The sequence below is a fragment of the Melospiza melodia genome, chromosome 6 (assembly GCF_035770615.1).
Source record: "Melospiza melodia melodia isolate bMelMel2 chromosome 6, bMelMel2.pri, whole genome shotgun sequence".
In the NCBI taxonomy this organism is placed as follows: Eukaryota; Metazoa; Chordata; class Aves; order Passeriformes; family Passerellidae; genus Melospiza; species Melospiza melodia.
The window spans coordinates 74,118,109-74,136,320 of NC_086199.1; the positions used below are offsets into that span (position 1 = coordinate 74,118,109).

General features: G+C 38.5%; 1 protein-coding gene across 6 annotated transcripts in view; it reads right to left on the reverse strand.

The window, feature by feature from the left end:
* SIPA1L1 (signal induced proliferation associated 1 like 1) overlaps positions 1-18,212 on the reverse strand; it is a 202,091-nt gene that overhangs the window by 112,949 nt on the left and 70,930 nt on the right. For 4 of the 6 annotated variants that reach the window (XM_063159192.1, XM_063159191.1, XM_063159196.1 and 1 more), the window contains one exon: positions 6,236-6,321. The exons of the other annotated variants lie outside the window; for them this stretch is intronic. The gene's annotated coding sequence lies outside the window, so the exon portion shown is untranslated. The remainder of the gene's footprint in view (positions 1-6,235; positions 6,322-18,212) is intronic. 6 annotated transcript variants of the gene reach the window in all.

Here is an 18,212-nt window from a genome sequence, read left to right on the forward strand (position 1 = left end):
GCCAGAAAATACTATTATTGAACCAACATAAATGAAAATTTCCCTTTCCATGTAGAAGCAGTGATGGGAATGAGCTAATACACATTCTTAAATTAAGCCACCAGTTGGAGACCAAAGGAACAAGGAAGCTGGTTAATGGGCATGCTCTGTGAAGACAAGAAGGATGTTCCTCAGCCTAACTATGAAGCAGGATTAATCTGGTAACAGCAGCCAGTCAAAATGAGAGGACTCCTCCCAGTCCATGCCAGCAAAGCACCTCCTCTAGAGCAAATACAGCACTTTGAGCATTTTAAATTAATCTTAACTTTCTCTAAATTAACAAGACAGAGGCGCTGATTTCTTGTACATGGAGAATTTAATGAAAAAAGCTCCAGAAAATCGCTAAAAAGGAAAGCTTCAGTCTCGAATATATTCTTACATTGCAGATTTCCAAGATGGAGAAAGGAAGGCACTTCTCATACCCATCATCTCTTCCCTCTGGAAACATGAACATCATTAAGCTGCATCACAGAAAAACTGCCCACAACTTCTTGCATTTGTTAGCTCATAAAAATTTCTGCACTTCAGACGGGAAGGTGGGCTCCAGCCATTCATAGTGTTTAATCCCATTTATCTGCCTTTTCTTAAAAAAAACAATTTTCACCACAATCTTGGAAATTATTTACATATCTATGGTTTTTAGACTGTATATTAATAGAGCCTGAAAATACAATACTGAAAGTTATTTTCCTCTCCCACTGCCATTTACATTTTTAGTCCAATATAACAGTTATTATTCTCCTAACCATTATTCTCCTAACATTTTAAAACCTACTTCTAACACAACTAGTAAGCTGTGAAATGCTGAACTTTTGTATGACTGTCAGTCTGAAGTGTACTCTGAACACATGAAAAACTAGATGTGACTGATTTAAATCAGTCTCCCCATCATGTGGTTACCTGACACACTTAGGAAAGCTACAGCTTCTGTGTTGAAGCTCATCAGGGTGTCAGCTAAAAAGCACCATTCACAGAATCCTCGATCACTAAAGAATAACTTTCCTACTGCATACGTAAATTAAAACACCCCATCTAGAAGAAAAATACATTCCACTCTGTGAAGCTAAGCATCTCCTTTGTGCATGTGTGATGGGGCAGGGGGAGGAACAAAACAAAGATAATAACATTTGACTTCAATCCATTAATTAATTTCTTTAATTGAAAAATATTCAAAGATACTCTTAAACATGGAAAAATTGACATTGAAAAAACAAATAGAAATATTATCTCAAAGCACCTTAGGAGAAAGTGAGTTCAATACACACAAATGATAGCAATTGAATATATGAAATCACACTGTACTGACTACGTTAAACCACTGCCAGATATAAGATATCTGAATACTCAGATATAAGGTTAAGACACTTCTCCATTTATCTTGTTATTTACCAGGAATATTTTTACTTCAGGACTGATCTCATTTTATAAGTTGTAGGAAAAAAGACACTAGACATTCTGAAGTATTTCCTACACTGGATTTATGATTTGACATTTCACAGCATGGACACACAGCTCTGTACCTATGCAAGCTGAAGAAGATACTTGCTTCAATCCAACTGGTTGCCTACAGATTTCTGTATTAATCTAAATACATCTGCATTGAAGTATTGAATTATTGGATAGTATTAGAAAAGACAGGCCTAATAAAGCCACCTTTCTGAAATTAGGAAAATAACTCCAAGTGAGCTTTAAAACAAAGTAAACAAATTTAATGCATCCTAAGCAGAAAATTTTACTAAAATTCATAAAAAGGGAACTGTTGTGAAAAAGTAAAAGCTGTGATTGCAGATTTCAAGAGTTCAGTGCAGTTATAAGAAATTAAATACCCTGCAGCCATCACAGACTCCCCTTTGAAGCCAAGCACCTGACAGCAGACTACGTTCTCCCCCCCATAAAACGTTCTCAAACTGACATGTCTACCACAGTTCTAAAGTTACCTAGGACACAAGGAAATACTACAGATGTAAACAAGGAAAATAAACACCGGCAAAAGGGAGAAAAACAAGAAGTATGCAGCATGTTCTTTCAGGCAATGCTTAAGAGCCTTAAAAATAAAATTAAAACAAAAATCCATACAGCAATAACAAACTAATAAAAAGCAACATCAACCACATTTATAGATCTTCCATTTAGTATACAGATCCCTGTGTGTTAATGGGATGTGTCCTGTCCCTTCTGGGTTTTTTTAAGGTTTTCAGAGGTTCTCCTCTTGCACAGACCAAATGCATTCTCAGTTAAAACATCCTCTTATGCTAAAAACGTTGTGTGAATTTGCATTTGAAAATTCTTACCGTCTCTCAAATTTGCACTAGTCTCAAAGGGTAAATTTTACATATGTTTTATATCACAGTTAAATAAAAATATTGCTCAGGTGAATTAAGACCACAACTCTGTTTTAGCCTACATCTTACTGCATTTGCAATTTTAAAGAATGAAGCCTTTTATGGCTACATTTTTACTCATAAAATATTTAAAAGAAGTTCTCCAATTAAAATATTTTCCCTATGGATATGGTAATTTTTAATGTGTACACATGAAAAGAGCTGTGGTGATATGTTGACAGGCACCTGAAAGACAGTGACAGCAAGTAGTCCTTCATTAAAAAAGATCAAAAATTAATTTACAGTGATATGAAAATATCCATGGAACAGGAATATTTGGTTATACCTACTTAGAATCACTGCAAATCTGACTGTCATAATACAATGATGAAGTTGTTTTCATTTTCTGTAACATTTTAAAATGCTGCTGGTAAGGATCAAGGAAGCACATCAGGTACAAATGCTCTTACTGACCCCTGCTCTGAGTGCTTGATAGAAACCTCCCGTATTCAATGTCTGCAAGTGTTAAATACAGCTGTAAGTACTGAAAGTCTAACAACAGGCAAAGCAGATCCACTCCAAAACTGAAAACTTTCAAACCTCTACAGGAGGCTGACTGGGAAAAAAATCTTACCAAAATAAACCTTAAAGTAGCAATTTTTATTGGCTGTTGTATAAATATCTTTCTGAAACATTTGTTGCAAAAAAACCTGCAAATTCCTACATTTTTTTTAAAAAACAAACTGTAACTGGAGGATTAGATGAAACTGATGGTAAGAATTAAAACTGGGAAAACAAAATAGCTTTGGTACAAGTAAGTACAGATGTTAACATAAAAGAGGTGGAAGCAAAAAGCTCTCAGTTTTTGTTGCATGCACTTTTAAAAATTCTTTTGTAAAATCATCTCTTAGTTCAAAATCCTTCACATAAATTATTCCCTATAGCTGTACATCTGAAAACCAGATCTCTTGAAATACTGTGAAGTCTCCTTATAAAAATATGAGCAATTAAGCCAATAATTAAGGCTTCAACTTCTGTGTCCCTCATGGCACGGGTGGGTTGTTTTTCTCCAGATGGGACAAAAGGTCCACAGATTTGTGTGGGGCACTTCTGTTTTTTGTACGTTTGACCACTGGAAGTTTATGCAATCTGCATTTGTCATTCCTTCTATATACCAATAAAAGCCTGATGAGAATTTTAAAATTTCAATTATATAGAAAGCTATGAAGGTTAGAACTGGCCTATTTATGGTACCACAGATATGAGCATGAATTTCTTATACCTGCTTTCATAACCACAGGACAGTTCTCTCTCAAAGGATTGTTAGTACAGATAATCCTTTTTTTCCCATTTCCAGTAGTCTACAAATGATTCTGATTTTTAGAGAGGCCACCTAGATGCAGTTTTTAACTACAGGTGCTCCACAACCTCTTCAAGTTTCTTTTTTCCTACAGTTAGATTATAGTAGATGGAAATCCTTCCTATCAGCAGATGAGGCCCTGTTTTTAGTACAAGACAAACATTTCTTCACTCTTTTTCCACATGAAACTCAGTAGAAAAAACATCCACTATTTATTAAAAGAAAAACTCATTCACACAATTCTTTCCAAAGATTAGCATATGTACAAAACCACAATTGGGTAAAAGTCATTACTGAAAGGAAAGGACAAAAACATCATACAAGCACAGATGGCTCAACGCAAGCAAGAATCAATCCATTGCCACTGCAGTTCCCAACACCTTCACATTCAGACCTGTCTTCCCTGTCACAGCACAGGGGATGTAGGGCTGGTACTGACTTGTGACCCCCAGCCCCACAGCCCCTCCCAATTTAACAGCCCAACAGCCTTCTGCACCCCACTTTTCTTCCCCACCACAATTCCTATAATGCCAGCTGAAGCAGCTTGTGTCTAACCCAACTCCCTCCTACCAAATCTGGTCTTTCTCGCCTCCTGCTCCCCCTTGCCTCAGTGTGGCTTTTCTGGCTTTCAGAAAGAAGAAAGCTGTAACCCGAAAAGGTAAAAATCCCCCTCCAGTGCATGCTGCATGTCCTCAGCAGGCCCATCCCCTCACAAAAAAATTCAAGATACCACAGAGGGGTCTTAGCAGGAAGACTCCTCCTGAGCACACAGCAATATACATCACAACACCATGCAAAAGGATTATGGTACTAGACACAGCTCTCACTTTTTATGGTACTAGACACAGCTCTCACTTTTCCCTGGACTCCCTCAAGTCCAGGGAATTCAATACTTCATCTGAATAGTCCCCTAAAATGTGCTGCACCACAGGATTTCTGAGCATTATCTTACAGCAGGAGAATAAACAGCTGACTTCTACACTTCCATATGTTTCTGCCTACAAAACAGCACTGTGTGTGTGTGTGTCTGCTCTCAGGGTGTCTAAAGGCCTCCCCAATGATCTATCCAATCTGTGTGAGGGACAAAAGGGACACTGGCATCTCTGAGGCACAGAACTTGTGCTGGGGGCCCACTCTGAGCCCAGAGCTGCAGTTTAACATTACAGCTTCAGCCCAGTTGGCAGCTGGCCATTGCCAGGAACAGGGAGACTGAACCCTCCCATCTCCATTCCCATCTTCTTTATTTCTGGCCTACAGTCATCTCCTCACATTACAGGCACACTCAGCTTCCAAACCAGCAGAACAAACTATACTATATCCTAAAGATTTTAAGAATGCATGTATGCCTTCCAAGTAGGAGGAGAAAAAGCAAACACAAGCATATACAAAGCTCATGGCTCAACTGAACTGAAATTAACCTGCTTTAGAACCTTCAAAGGAATGTCTCCTTGTAAGGACAAAATACATCTAGGGGCTAACTTACCCCACAAATTCCTGTTGAATAGCTATTTGTGAAGGTGTTTATTTCCCTGAAAATGCATTTCTAAACTGGGGAGAAAACTCTCAGAATATCTCTTACTCAAGCTGAAGCAAGCCTTGTTACAAACATACACAGTCCTTTATCCATACTGTACCATCTGACATTACACTATGAGTTTCAGAATAAAGACAAAACACAATGTTTAAGGAACTGGTTAATGTATAGAATGTCTCCAGAATGTAAAACTCCATATTTCTAGAAAAGCTCACAACTGGCCTCAACAGTATTCTTATCTGAAGAAACAAATCTACAGTTCAGCAATCCCAGTAAATCCCTACTTCCACAATTTAACATTAATGACAGATTTGAGTGAAAATAAAGGCCTTACTGGATGCCTATCTTCATAAACCAAGGTATTTGCACAGAAATGGATAACCATACCCCTGTGAGGATGTAACTAGTTTGAGACAGATGGCAAACAAAGTTAATAGGCAGCTTAAGTCCCTCCATTTTCCTCCTCCTCAAAATTTCTAAGATAGAAAACTAAATCAATCCCTTAACTCTTTTCCAGTATGACTCTTAAAATCCAGAATGGAGCTTCTGGCTTTGCTTCCAGTACTTATTCCCAAAACACAGCTGTAAAGTATAAAAATCAATTAATAATGTTTTGATAAAAGACAGCTCATCCAGACACTAGACAGGACAGATTCACCATTCTGATCATTAAATAAAACATTCAGAAATCTCCAGAGACTTATTTTCCACAAATGTTGACAGACAAGTACTGCTTTTATCATCAATGTCTGAGCTTATAACAGAAGTATACTATTCATTTCAAATGACCAAATGAAAAAGAAAGTAGTTTCCCTTGAGCATCAATCATTATTCTCAATTACGAATCATGAAAACCATACTATGTACAAAAAGCAACCAGTTTTTAAACATTTGAGACTTCTCTTCACACCCACATTCCTATTAATGCATTCCACTAATTCATGTTTTTAATTTTATGTTCACAGAAAAATCTCCACTTACAGAAGAATGGTTCCTCTTGAAAATACCACAGGCATTTGAAGGAGGACACGGGTAATCTCTCTTCAAAGAAGCAGCAGCTAGTAAAACTGAAACAAAATATAGAGATAAAATACTCTTGTTCAGGTTAACTAATTCAAGACCTAAATAGCCAACGAGTTGGAGAATTATATTCTTGAAAAAAAGAACCTTCCATTGAGAACACCTGCCACAAAATCCCAGCAGTATCAAACTGCAGTATTTTTCCAGTACTAGTGGGATGCTCCAGGCCATCCAGAACTTTTTTAACCCAAACAAGTAATTATTTGCATTTTTTCTATCCTCAGAACCTCCTTTTGTTATTCACTGCTGCTTATAAATCAGCTCCTGTCATCTCTCCTTGTCCTGCTCCCTGTGTAGCCCTTTTCTCTAAAACACTCTCTGGCTTTCAGTCTTTGTTCCTCTCATTTGAGAGCTTGCCCTCTCTGTGTCCCAGCCTAGCATCTCCTCCTTCCTTTCTGCCCCTCAGCCCCCCGTATTTGATTGAGCTGCCTCCTCTCTGCACTGAGCGCTGGCTGCCAGCATGGGCGGTACCGCACACAGTGTCCCCGCACCCACAGCGTCCCCACGTTGTCCCTGCACCCACAGTATCCCCCCGCACCCACAGCGTCCCCACATTGTCCCCACACCCACAGTGCCCCCACAGTGTCCCCGCACCCACAGTGTCCCCGCACCCACAGTGTCCTCCCACAGTGTCCCCGCTCCCACAGCGTCCCCACAGTGTCCCCGCTCCCACAGTGTCCCCACATTGTCCCCGCACCCACAGCGTCCCCACGTTGTCCCTGCACCCACAGTGTCCCCCCGCTCCCACAGCGTCCCCACATTGTCCCCGCACCCACAGTGTCCCCACAGTGTCCCCGCACCCACAGCGTCCCCGCACCCACAGCGTCCCCACAGTGTCCCCGCTCCTCCGGGACAGCCTCAGCGCCACAGGCCGCGACTGCAGCACGGGGCAGAGCTCAGGGGCCTGAGCACACCCTGCCAAGCCTCACCACTGTAATAAACTGGGAGTGAGGCAAAACAAAGCTCCTTCACCAAACTTAGCTACTGGAATAGTAAACCTAAAATGAGTGTGTAAAATCTGTCCAAGCTGAAAATCTTTGACAACAAAAGCTTGAATTGGGACGGCTCCTTGACAGTACAACAGCCCCTCTCTAACTTGCAGGTGATGGGACTGCTAGAGTTATTCATCTAAACTGCAGACTAAGCGAAATAAAATACTGGGTGTTTTTCCTGCACTGTAAATCCCAAAGCTGACTGATGAGTCTAGATATTGAAACTAACATTTCCAGAATGGTAGTTAAGACAAACCATCAGCCTGTGCAGATTTGACTTGCAACACTACAAGCTACAAACCTCAGAAAATGAAAGACTCACTGATAAGCAACTCTTGCTCTGGCTCAGCAAGGAGCATAGGTGTAGGCAGACAATGCAAAATATGCTACTTCCATTCATGAGGCTGTGTCACTTAGAAAAAGATAAATTTTAGGTAGTAAAACCTAATCCCAACACAACAGCGTCAAAAATCAACTGCAGGACAGTTTTTTCAAATGCATGAGAACCAGTACTGCAACACCAACACCAGCCATCATTAAATATTTGATTATCTGAACTAAGAAAAATCTAAGAGATGCCTTCTGTCTTTAACAAGGAAATACCAAGCTGCATGTGCTGTGCCCTGCAGCTCACACTTCATGCACTCTCCCACTATTCCTGGGTGAAAGACCCTGAAGCAACCATCAAATCAGCAGATGGGAAAAGCCTGGACCACCCCTTCCAAAAAGACAACAGTTTAAAAGAATTCAGTGAATTAATCTGTACGCCAAGCTCAAGATTTTTGTTTTCCCATTTGCAACTTCTATTGTGTAAGCTGCCTATTTTATACTCCAGTGGCTTTCTGTTTTGGTTTTTAATTTTAAATCTGCTTGGGAGATTCAAGGAAACAGAACAACTACAATTTCAGTAGCACACTTAATTATTTCAACAGCTGTTCGTAAGTGAGATTAATTCCATTAACAATGGGGAAAAAACATAAATAGAAAAGAAAACCCACCTTCACTGAAAAATGCAACTTTCTCCTAAGATCACAGACAGAATTCTGTTGATTTAGGTCTGGCAATTTTTATTTTTAGCACATATCCTTAAACTTCCTTTCCAATTAAAACAGGGAAACTAATATAAAACTCTGATGCAGAACTACATTGTCAGTCCTCCAGCCATTTGGAATTATTTTCTACTTGTTTTCCACTTAAAATGCCTCCCCAGACATGAGAGATTAAACAGAAGCTCATGTGTCAAGCAGAAGTGATCACAAAACCTACATGGAAAAAACCACTAAATCAGATTGAATTTGCATCTGTTTTTCTTCCATTCTTCTTTAATGTCTTGAATTTACCAGCATAGTCTATTTCACAGAACTAAATAAAGGCAGAGATAGAGTACCATCCTTTGGAGCTGAGATTTTGAGTGTTCTGTTAGAGCCGCATAATTAGCAGCACCAGCAAAGGATGCTCAGTGCTGGATCAGTAATTCACTAAGAAATTTGTTAAACAGCAACCATTTAGAAGAAAAGTCAGAGATTTCTGCCTCACCTCTGGTCTCCATGGCTTCAGTTCTCAGCACATGTAGCTGCATTACGGTTATCTCAACAGACATTTTCAAGCACCTTCCTCCACTAAATGGTTCCAGCCAGGAACAAGGGGAAACCTTATCAGCAAGACAGCCTCAAGGCCTATGTTACAGGGTACATTTAGAAGATACCTAGCAACACTCTTTGTTCCTGAAGCTACAGCAAGTCTGCTCAAATGACAGATATAGTACAACAAAAATAGTCATAAAAGCCATTCGTTTGTACAGCACTTTATATCTTCGCAAGCCAAGAACCTCCTCTGTGCTCTTTTATGCTGTTCTGACTAAGGCAAAAGACCTTTAAGTCAGTCCTAGTCTTGTCCAAATAGGAACTGCAGAAAAACACCATACACACAAGTAGGTGGTTAGCAATACCAACAGAGAATTAGCTATTCCCTCCAAGTCTTCCTGAGTGAAATACCAGTCCAGAAGAGCTCTGCAAGGTGTCTCTCTGGGGGCGGGGGGCTACAAATCACACTACCAATATAACAACAAAGGACAAGCATCATCTCTCTAATTTTGAGAAATACCAACACTGCTCTCCAGTTCATTAAGAATGAGTTGCTTAATGGCAGCTTTTCAATAGCATGCTGGCTTGGACAGCCCACACATTGATTCTGGATTTTACCCAGGCTGTCAAAGCCTGCAGAAATAAATAAAATTGTGGTGGCACATACCAATACCAATTGTACAATCTACAATACCAATTGTAGAATCTGATCTAGAAAATGAGGGACCCCAATACTCTAAAGCTCCACAAGGAAGAGGCCAAAAAGTTAGCATAAAACACTCGAAATAATTCTCCTTAAAGAAACCCAAACCCATGTTTGAATTGGAAAAATTAATGCATAGTTTAAGCCAGCTACTTACAATAACGTACACTAGGATATATAAAAGAACTAGTCTAAATTATTTCTAAGGTATTACTGACTTGTTTGAGGACCAGTAAGATAGGGATCCCAGAGCAATATGAAATAGGGTATATGTCTCATAGCAATAGTAGGGAAGTGGGAAATTACTTAAGTAGCAAGACAAACAATGTAGTTCTGATGCTTAGAAAGATTCAGATACATTGCCGGGGAAAAAGAAGAGTGATTTAAGTTAGAGAAAGATAACTGATAGCCAGGAAGCCTCAAAACAGTACAGTGTTCTCTCTTGGGTAAATGTCTTACTGAAGTAGCAGGTGCAGCTTATGCAAGTTCAACTACTGTTCAACATCACCTGGAGACTATAATTCCAAAATAATTAGTGTAGATAATGGTAACTACTGGAAGATTCACTTCCAGAAAACCAATGGCTGAGTATAAAAAAATAAACCAAAACAGAAAGGATTTTGGGTTGGTGCAGCTAGAACTTGACCTGTAGCAGATTTTGTTTGGTTTATTAATTTTGGTGATCAAACACAGGCACCCTTGAAGAATCTACAAACGACACCAAACTAGGGAGGTGGTGGAGAGGGGGAAAGGGGGCAGAAGTTGAAAGGAATATGAAGGAGATGATCCTAAGTGAGCTTAAGAACTCACAGATTCTAAAACACACTTGATAACATCCATGTAAAGTGAGAGCAAAACCAAATACCGTAACTCTGAAAAAGATCATTAAATAAAAAACCTACCCACATGCAGAAGCATCCATACTAAGAGTAATAAAGCAGAAAAGAGAAGCTATACAGGATCAGAGACTAAAGAGTCATAAACCTGATATCCATCTCGAAAGCCAAACACAATTTGAGAAGGTGGTAAGACTACTGATCACATGAGGTTAAGCTGTTTCAAGTCCAGTCAACACCATTGTCCTAGCATTGAAATACCACATGCATCATTCTTGTGTATTCTAAGGAACAAATCCTGAAAATCTAGTTCTAAGACGAGTAAAAAGAGATTGATAACAACTGGAAGAAAAAATCCTTTGTCTTCTCACTACAGTTATTTGACTTTCCAAGAGGTATCTTATCTACAGTAAATGGGAAAAAAACCCCAGTCTTTATGAACTCATTTCTATGATTTATTTTAGATGACAATGCTCATTAAAAGATTTCTCCTTCCCTTCACCTTCCCTCCACAAATAGAAAAATTCCTTCCAATTTCAGTCTCCTCTTTTCTTGATCTTCTTGTAAAATTAACATGGAATTTTTAAAATAGAATTTATTTCATACTCAACAGTACTACTGATATTTGTACTAGTTCTACTTGGCAATTCACACTTTGCAATTCATTTTTAATGCAGTTAAAATTTAAAACAAGGTTCAATGTGAGGATTTTTTCCTTCTAGACAGCAGTTGCATTCTGACTCCAGCTGGTATCGTACCCTGTGTTTACACCATTAATATAAAACAATTTAGACTTTACTAACAGGTGTGTATGCACACGCTTATTTTAGGTCTGTCACACGTGTATTTTAGGTTTGATTTTATTTTTCAGCTGTCCTGTGAACGAGCAATAAAATTCTAACTCATACTTGACCAAATCCAGTACATATTTACATCAGACAGGCTTCAAGCAATTACTAGAGCTGGAGTGTCAACAGCCCATACTGAAATATCACACCATCTTTCAGCCTTTGCAAAAATTCAGACTTCCAGAAATGCTTGTTTAGATTTTAGACAACCACCACGCCAATGCCTTCAGCAACATTCTTTCCTGCCAGAAATGTAAGGCTAGTACATTATTCACATATACACACTAGTTTCTATGAATCCATGTATTGAAACTGAGTGGCAAACACACACACACCTACAGCAGTCAGAAAGCCACAAACAGGCAGCATTCCCCTTTTCCTTTAAAAATATATATGCATATTTACTAGTTCAGAGATCTAAAAGCCACAATTACATAAAGCTGTCTGAAAACCCAAGACTCCTTACATATCATGTGAAAATATTTGCTGAAGGATAGAACAAGACTTTGATTACACCTTCAGGGCTATTCCACATCATCTGTGAAACCAGACCACGAGACCTGGGTCCAGCAGTCACACATGATAAGGAATGCGAAACTCGTCCACTTGCAGAAAGAGTACCTGCAGTACTGCAAGAGCAAAGGAGGCAACCACTGGCCTATGTACAAAAAAAAATTGCTATTTCTCTGATACGATAGGCAAAAGGCAGTGTTTTCACTATGCACTAGCTCCCATTTTCAGAAACAGAACTCAAAACATTCCAATTACCTAACTGGATGCATGGCAGATTTTGTAAAGGTTTAAAAGCAAACCTCACATTTGCATTTAGAGAGAAAACAAAGAATCTGGCAAACAAATTAGAGAAAAACATTCAACAACATAGTAAAAGTAAAACATGTTAGCTCCACAGATTAACATATCCACCTGAACAGGGCAACATTATTACAACAAAAGGGAGGTAAATACTATTGAAAATCGGGAATAGCAATGATTTTACCATTGCCTTACAGAGGGCTGACCTCTCTCCTAACATTGCATTTTCCATCAGGAAACAATCCCTAAAACTATTTGTGTCCTACATTTTGTTATTGTTTAGGAACTTGTGAGACAGAACAAACAGTGGTGAGCTCTTCATTATAGCAACACTCATCTCACTGTCCAACCAGCCTTCACAACCACCAACTCCCAGGTATGAAAAATCAGTTTGTGAAGCAACCCATGCCTCCAAAAGGCAAAGAAGTACTTTATGCAGAAATCCCAGCAATTAAAAGAGACAGCAGTATTACTAATCTGTGGCAAGCTGGCAAATTTACAGGTCATGGCTCTTAGTCTAGCACTTCCATTTTCAGACAACAGGATTTCTGCATATCGAGTATATCTTTAAGAATCCTCTCTCTTAACCACAAAACACACAGAAAACAGAACAACATTGTATTAGAGAATAAACAGCTGTCCAAACATCTACTGAAGTCCAGAAAATAAATCCTACATCACTGTGAGGATTTTCAATCTTGACAACATTAGCCAGTGGCCTCAGAGCACCACAAATAAAACTTCCTAGAACTTAGGTTTGCTTTTTGGTTTGGCGATGGGGGTAGGGGATAGTCGAGCTTCTTTTTGACAGTATTTAGTTAGAATAAAGATAATTTTACATTAGACACTTTATGGCAAAAAAGTTAGTTTATTACTGAATTTATCAGTGTGTACCTATTCAAACACAAGAAAGCACCATCTGGTCTATATGAACACAAAATATTGGTCTATGTGTTACATTTTATATCGACTGTACTCTGTTACAATAAAGGCAAATGATTCTGAGGTTACTCTTGCTCTCACCTGATCTTGCCAAATCTACCATTACTCTGTACACTCTTATCAATATAAATCATGCATTAGAACACATACTGCAATTATTATTAAACATTATAGATATAAAGGAGCTTTTTAGCCACTCAAATCAGGCAAAAAAATTCTCCAAATGACCACTGCCCAGTGTAACATGAAATACATCAGTTTAAGCAAGAGAAAAAGTAATGTCTCTATGCTTCAATACATTTTAAATTTTGCTCCTATGAAACTCAAAATAAATCCTATGCACTCATGTATGCTCCCCTACCACAAAGTACAAACACATTTTGACATAGCTGTTTCTGATTTTTTTGTACTACTTACCAGTAAAAGCATTCCAATATAGTTCTTTAATTCCTTGTCAGTTGTACTTACTGTACAAACACTAATTTTCAAACACTAAATTAAAATGGCAGGCCTGGTGCATTTGTGCTACACTAAACTAGTATTGTAAGCCACAAAGTTAACTGTAAAAAAACAATCAAATACAGATTAAATAAGAAAAAATGAAAACTGTTTATTTCAGCTGACTTGTCTAGTCATAAAAGCAGGATATTTTTTAATTCATATCAGCCATGATCAGGATGATCCTGAGCTGCACCAACAATCCAAATGCCAAGCAAGATGTACTGTTTCCAAACCTCAGCAGTCAATTTAGAACAGAAGCACAACCCCTGCACAAATATTAACAGACTAAAATTGTTTTATAGGTAAACTGTGTTTTCAGTTGAGATGACAGAATGTGCAGCAATCTCTATAAAGCTCACAGCTGGAATACCAAACCCAAATCTCAGCCTCAAGGGTTGGTTTTATTTTAAAAAGGAAAGAGAAAAATGTCAGTTTATGACAGCTTACCAAAGGACAAAAAAACTTCTATTTCTTCCGTAATAGAATTCTGGACAAAAAAAAAAATCTGTCAGGAAAAATATAAAAGCAGTAACAGTAGTCATTTGGTCACAAAAGAGCAAGCAGCTTCTCTAGCACCCTCAGATTTTGTATAATGGCCATGTTTGTTGACCCCTTCCATACTAAAATTTCAAAGTACGTACTAATACACTCCTGCAATTTCCCACATGCACAATAAAGTCTCTAAAGGGTCTCTGAAGGTTTTCTACGTTGATTTGCTCTGGAATCTACTCATTCAAGGGAAAGGCTAAATCTCTGTTTTCATTTAATAGGCAAAATTAGAAAACAGCTTAAATCCTGATTATATAAAAACATTAGAAGAAGATCAGCCACAATCCTCTTTGCTCTGTAAATGAACAACTGCAGAAGTGTCCTCAGAGCACCGAGACCATTTAGTTTATTCTCTGGGGCCCCCTCTGGACTCAAGGTAAGTAACTGTACAACTATCCCAGAAAAAATGAAGAGCTCATATTAGTTGGTGAACATGGAGTAACAGCTGAAATAGGTAACAAAAATGCAGTAGCACACCTCTGGACACGTCAGCAGAGGTATCATTGATCCAGAGTAGGCTTAGGACAGTTTAAGCCCTAACTATGACTACAGGAGCCCAAACTCTGGAATACTGTACATGCTGCAAAGCCTTACAGCTCTGAAGCACCCACGGTTAGGTGACTGTACCAAACAGATAATCAAATATGGAAATCAAACCCATTTAAATACTACCTGGCCTTTCTCAATTCATTGTAGAATTCTTTATATTTAAACTATGAAGATATTTATGTCCACCAAATTATACTCCAACACTCACAAAAAAAAACCCCAGTAACATAAAACCAACATCCATGCATTGACAGCATTAGGAATTACTCTGAGAAGAACATTGGTTCTCCATCATATCACCATGTAAGGCTTCTGCCATCAGTACCACATGCAATTCTGCTCTTCCCAATAAAAAAAGCTCTTGCAGAATTAGGAAGTATAAGAGAAAGGCAACAAAGAGCAAAGGATACTGGATTTCCTGATTCAGAAAGTCCTGAGATAGAAGACATTAGGTCTACAGCTACAAACCCGTGCTACCTTCCTCCACTTACATCTGCTGCTGTGCTCTGCCAGATGCAACACACTTCTGGAGAGGGAACTTTGATTTGACCAGAGTAAGCTAACTGGACTTCTGGATGAAGGACAACAGTTAAATTTCAGTGTATGAGAAAATGTATCCAACTTGTCCAAATATTTAACCAGCTTTTTGGAATACCTTTGTAATGTCTCTGAAGATAGTCAGGAGCCTCAACATGACCTTCTATATCCAAGCCATTTTAATAAAAGCAAAGCTAAAAACCTCAAATTAACCTTTAGTAATGAAAACATGACAACTGCTTTACAAAATAATCCAAGAAAGAGCACATGGCTCACAACTTAACTCTACAACAAATATATTAAAAAGCCACTGCATTTGCGTGCTCTTCTCTCTCTCAAATTTTCAGTCTAACCAAATGTACCTCTGCTTCCCTTTCATAGTCAAGAACAGATACAAGGAGCAAAGATCTCCAATGCACACTCTCTCCCTTGATACTCCCAGCACAGTTAAGCATGTAAATGTTTTTTAAAATGCTATAAGCTTCTGATTCTAAATTAATCCCATCCAGCAAAGTCCTCAGGCTTTAGCTGCAGTTCGTCTTTCTTCCACACAACCTGCTCTCAAGAGCAATTTATCTCAGAGAAGAGAGGTTAAAGCAGTTTTTCCTTCTCAGAGGAGGGAACAGTCCTCTGGTGCAAAACTTCAACCTTTCTCCTCAGCAAACTTCTGCAAAGAGCTCTAGCCTAAGCACCAGAAGGGAGAAAAAGAGGAATAAAAAGTTAAAGATATGCTGAAGAAAATAAATGCTGAAAAGCAGTAGAGAAAAATAAAGGAAAAAAAGAGCACAGTAAGAAAACTGAACAAGAAATAACACAAATAAAAAGATTATATTAAACAATGATTATTCAGTGCTTCCTCATAATCTGAAAAATTATACCTATACTACCACACAGACATACAAGCTTATTGCACTTCTGGTCTACAGGCTTTAGAAACATATTACCAAGAACAAAGCAAGAAGAGGAAGTAAGAACAACTGTGGCTGCTTTCCTAAGGTATCACTATCACACAAAGAAATCAAAGTCTTTAAGAGCAATGCTACACCAATAATGACAAGGCTAACTTTAAAAAAAAATACCAAAAGAAGGGGGGAAAAAATAAAAATGTGTAGTCCTCTCCAGCATTTCTTGTGTCACAGCTACACAAGCAGAAGCATCCAAACACTTCACATGTGCATGACAAAGTAAACAGCTTGGTCCAACAACCAGATGAAGAAGCAGCTTTCCTGCCTTTCTTTTGTGTGCAGATGGAATGAAGGAACTAAAGGCTGGCCAGGCCTGCATGCTCTAGGGGCAGCCTTGGACACCTGACCCACCCCAACACTGAGCCTCACAAATTATGGGACACTGATGTGGCTAAAGAGGGGACCATTCTCACATGATCTCTGAAGGTTTGCAGGCACACACACAGAAAATGCCAACAGCAATAAACCCAAAAAATCCACCACGCCACATCGCAATTTAATTCTATCCAAGCAATTCCTCAACTTTAAAAGTCTTTGCCACCCTAGATTTGCCAGTTTAGAGAAACGTCTCCCCTTGAATGTTTTCTAACATACACATATAGATGCAAAAATGTAACTTGATGAACCCTGCTTCTTCTCCTTTCATTTTCTATTGCAGATGAGCAGGCATCAGAGACTACAGCTCAAACACATAAAGCCTCTGTAAATATGCTATGCATAAAGCCAAAGCTGATTTTTCAACTACTCTGATGAATCAGAAAATTGAAAGCTTCCTTTGTTTAAAAAAAAAATCTATAAGCTGTAAAAGACTCCATGAAAAGATGTATTAGTGGTATTAAAGGTCAATGTAATAAATAGCACAGCTTTGAGGTACCAAAGAGCTGTGTATTAGTACCAAGTCTTCACACAAGGAATTGACAGAATGAACTAGTGACTGATGACAAATTCATCTACATACACAGGGCAAAAGACTAAAGAGATCAACATGGTATAAAATCTACACACAGCAAGATTATTAGGAAGCACTACTTATTAATTGCATTACTATTACTGCTACAAAGACAACTGAGACTTCCCTCTTTCCAAGGAGTCACACAGAAAAGACAAAGGGTAATGGGCACAAGTTGCTTCTGGCGAGATTTAAATTGGACATGAGGGAAATTTTTCATACTGAGAACCATCAGCCATTGGAATAATCTCACTAGAGAAGTAGCGTATTTCCCAACATCAGACACTTTTAAGATTTGGAAGGACAGAGTGCTGGGTCATTGTTGTCTATAGAATTGTGCTTTTGCCAAGAAAGATTGGCCCAGATAATCCTTGAGGTCCCTTCCAACCCAGTATTATGCACTAAATCTATGCATTTCCATTATGATGTGTACAGACATGCATGCTATGTTTTATACATAAAAAAACCATGACTAATGCCTGATGCTGATGGAATCTGTAAAGCTAGCATCACACTGTCTAGTAGGCACTGATCTTTATCTTTCATCAAATGGAGCAGAGTTAAGTTGTGGGTTTGCATTATGCATAAGCAGTGAATACAATTAGGCTGAAAAGCAAGCTGATCTTCTCTGATCTCAAGTGGAAAGTGTGAATTCTGATCTTCACAGGTGACAGCTCTGAGCATCACTCCAATTTACCAGTCAGCTTCCTTGAATCTGTGTTCCCAAAAGAAAACTCCAAACACATAGCTGTGGCTAAACTTAAGCCACTACTGTGTAAACAAGAGAACACCAATTAAGAGAGCAAAGCAGTTATTTTACTTTGTCTGGCACAGAGAAATTCAGTTTTACAGCTCAAGAAGGGTACCGAAAAACTGGAGGAAATAAATTACAATGTATATAAGAAGGGAGTAATCAAGAGAAGGAATTTGATCAAGGAGAGTTATAATAGGACTACCACTGAATGGACACCTTTTTGCTATTAGGTAGTGAAATCATTTAAGAATTGTTCACCTCTGAACTGCCAGAAAAATTTTCTTTGAAACTTTCTACAGAAATGTTGTATTTCATGCTGATGCATCTGTTCAGAAGCATGAATTTAGGAAATCTTAT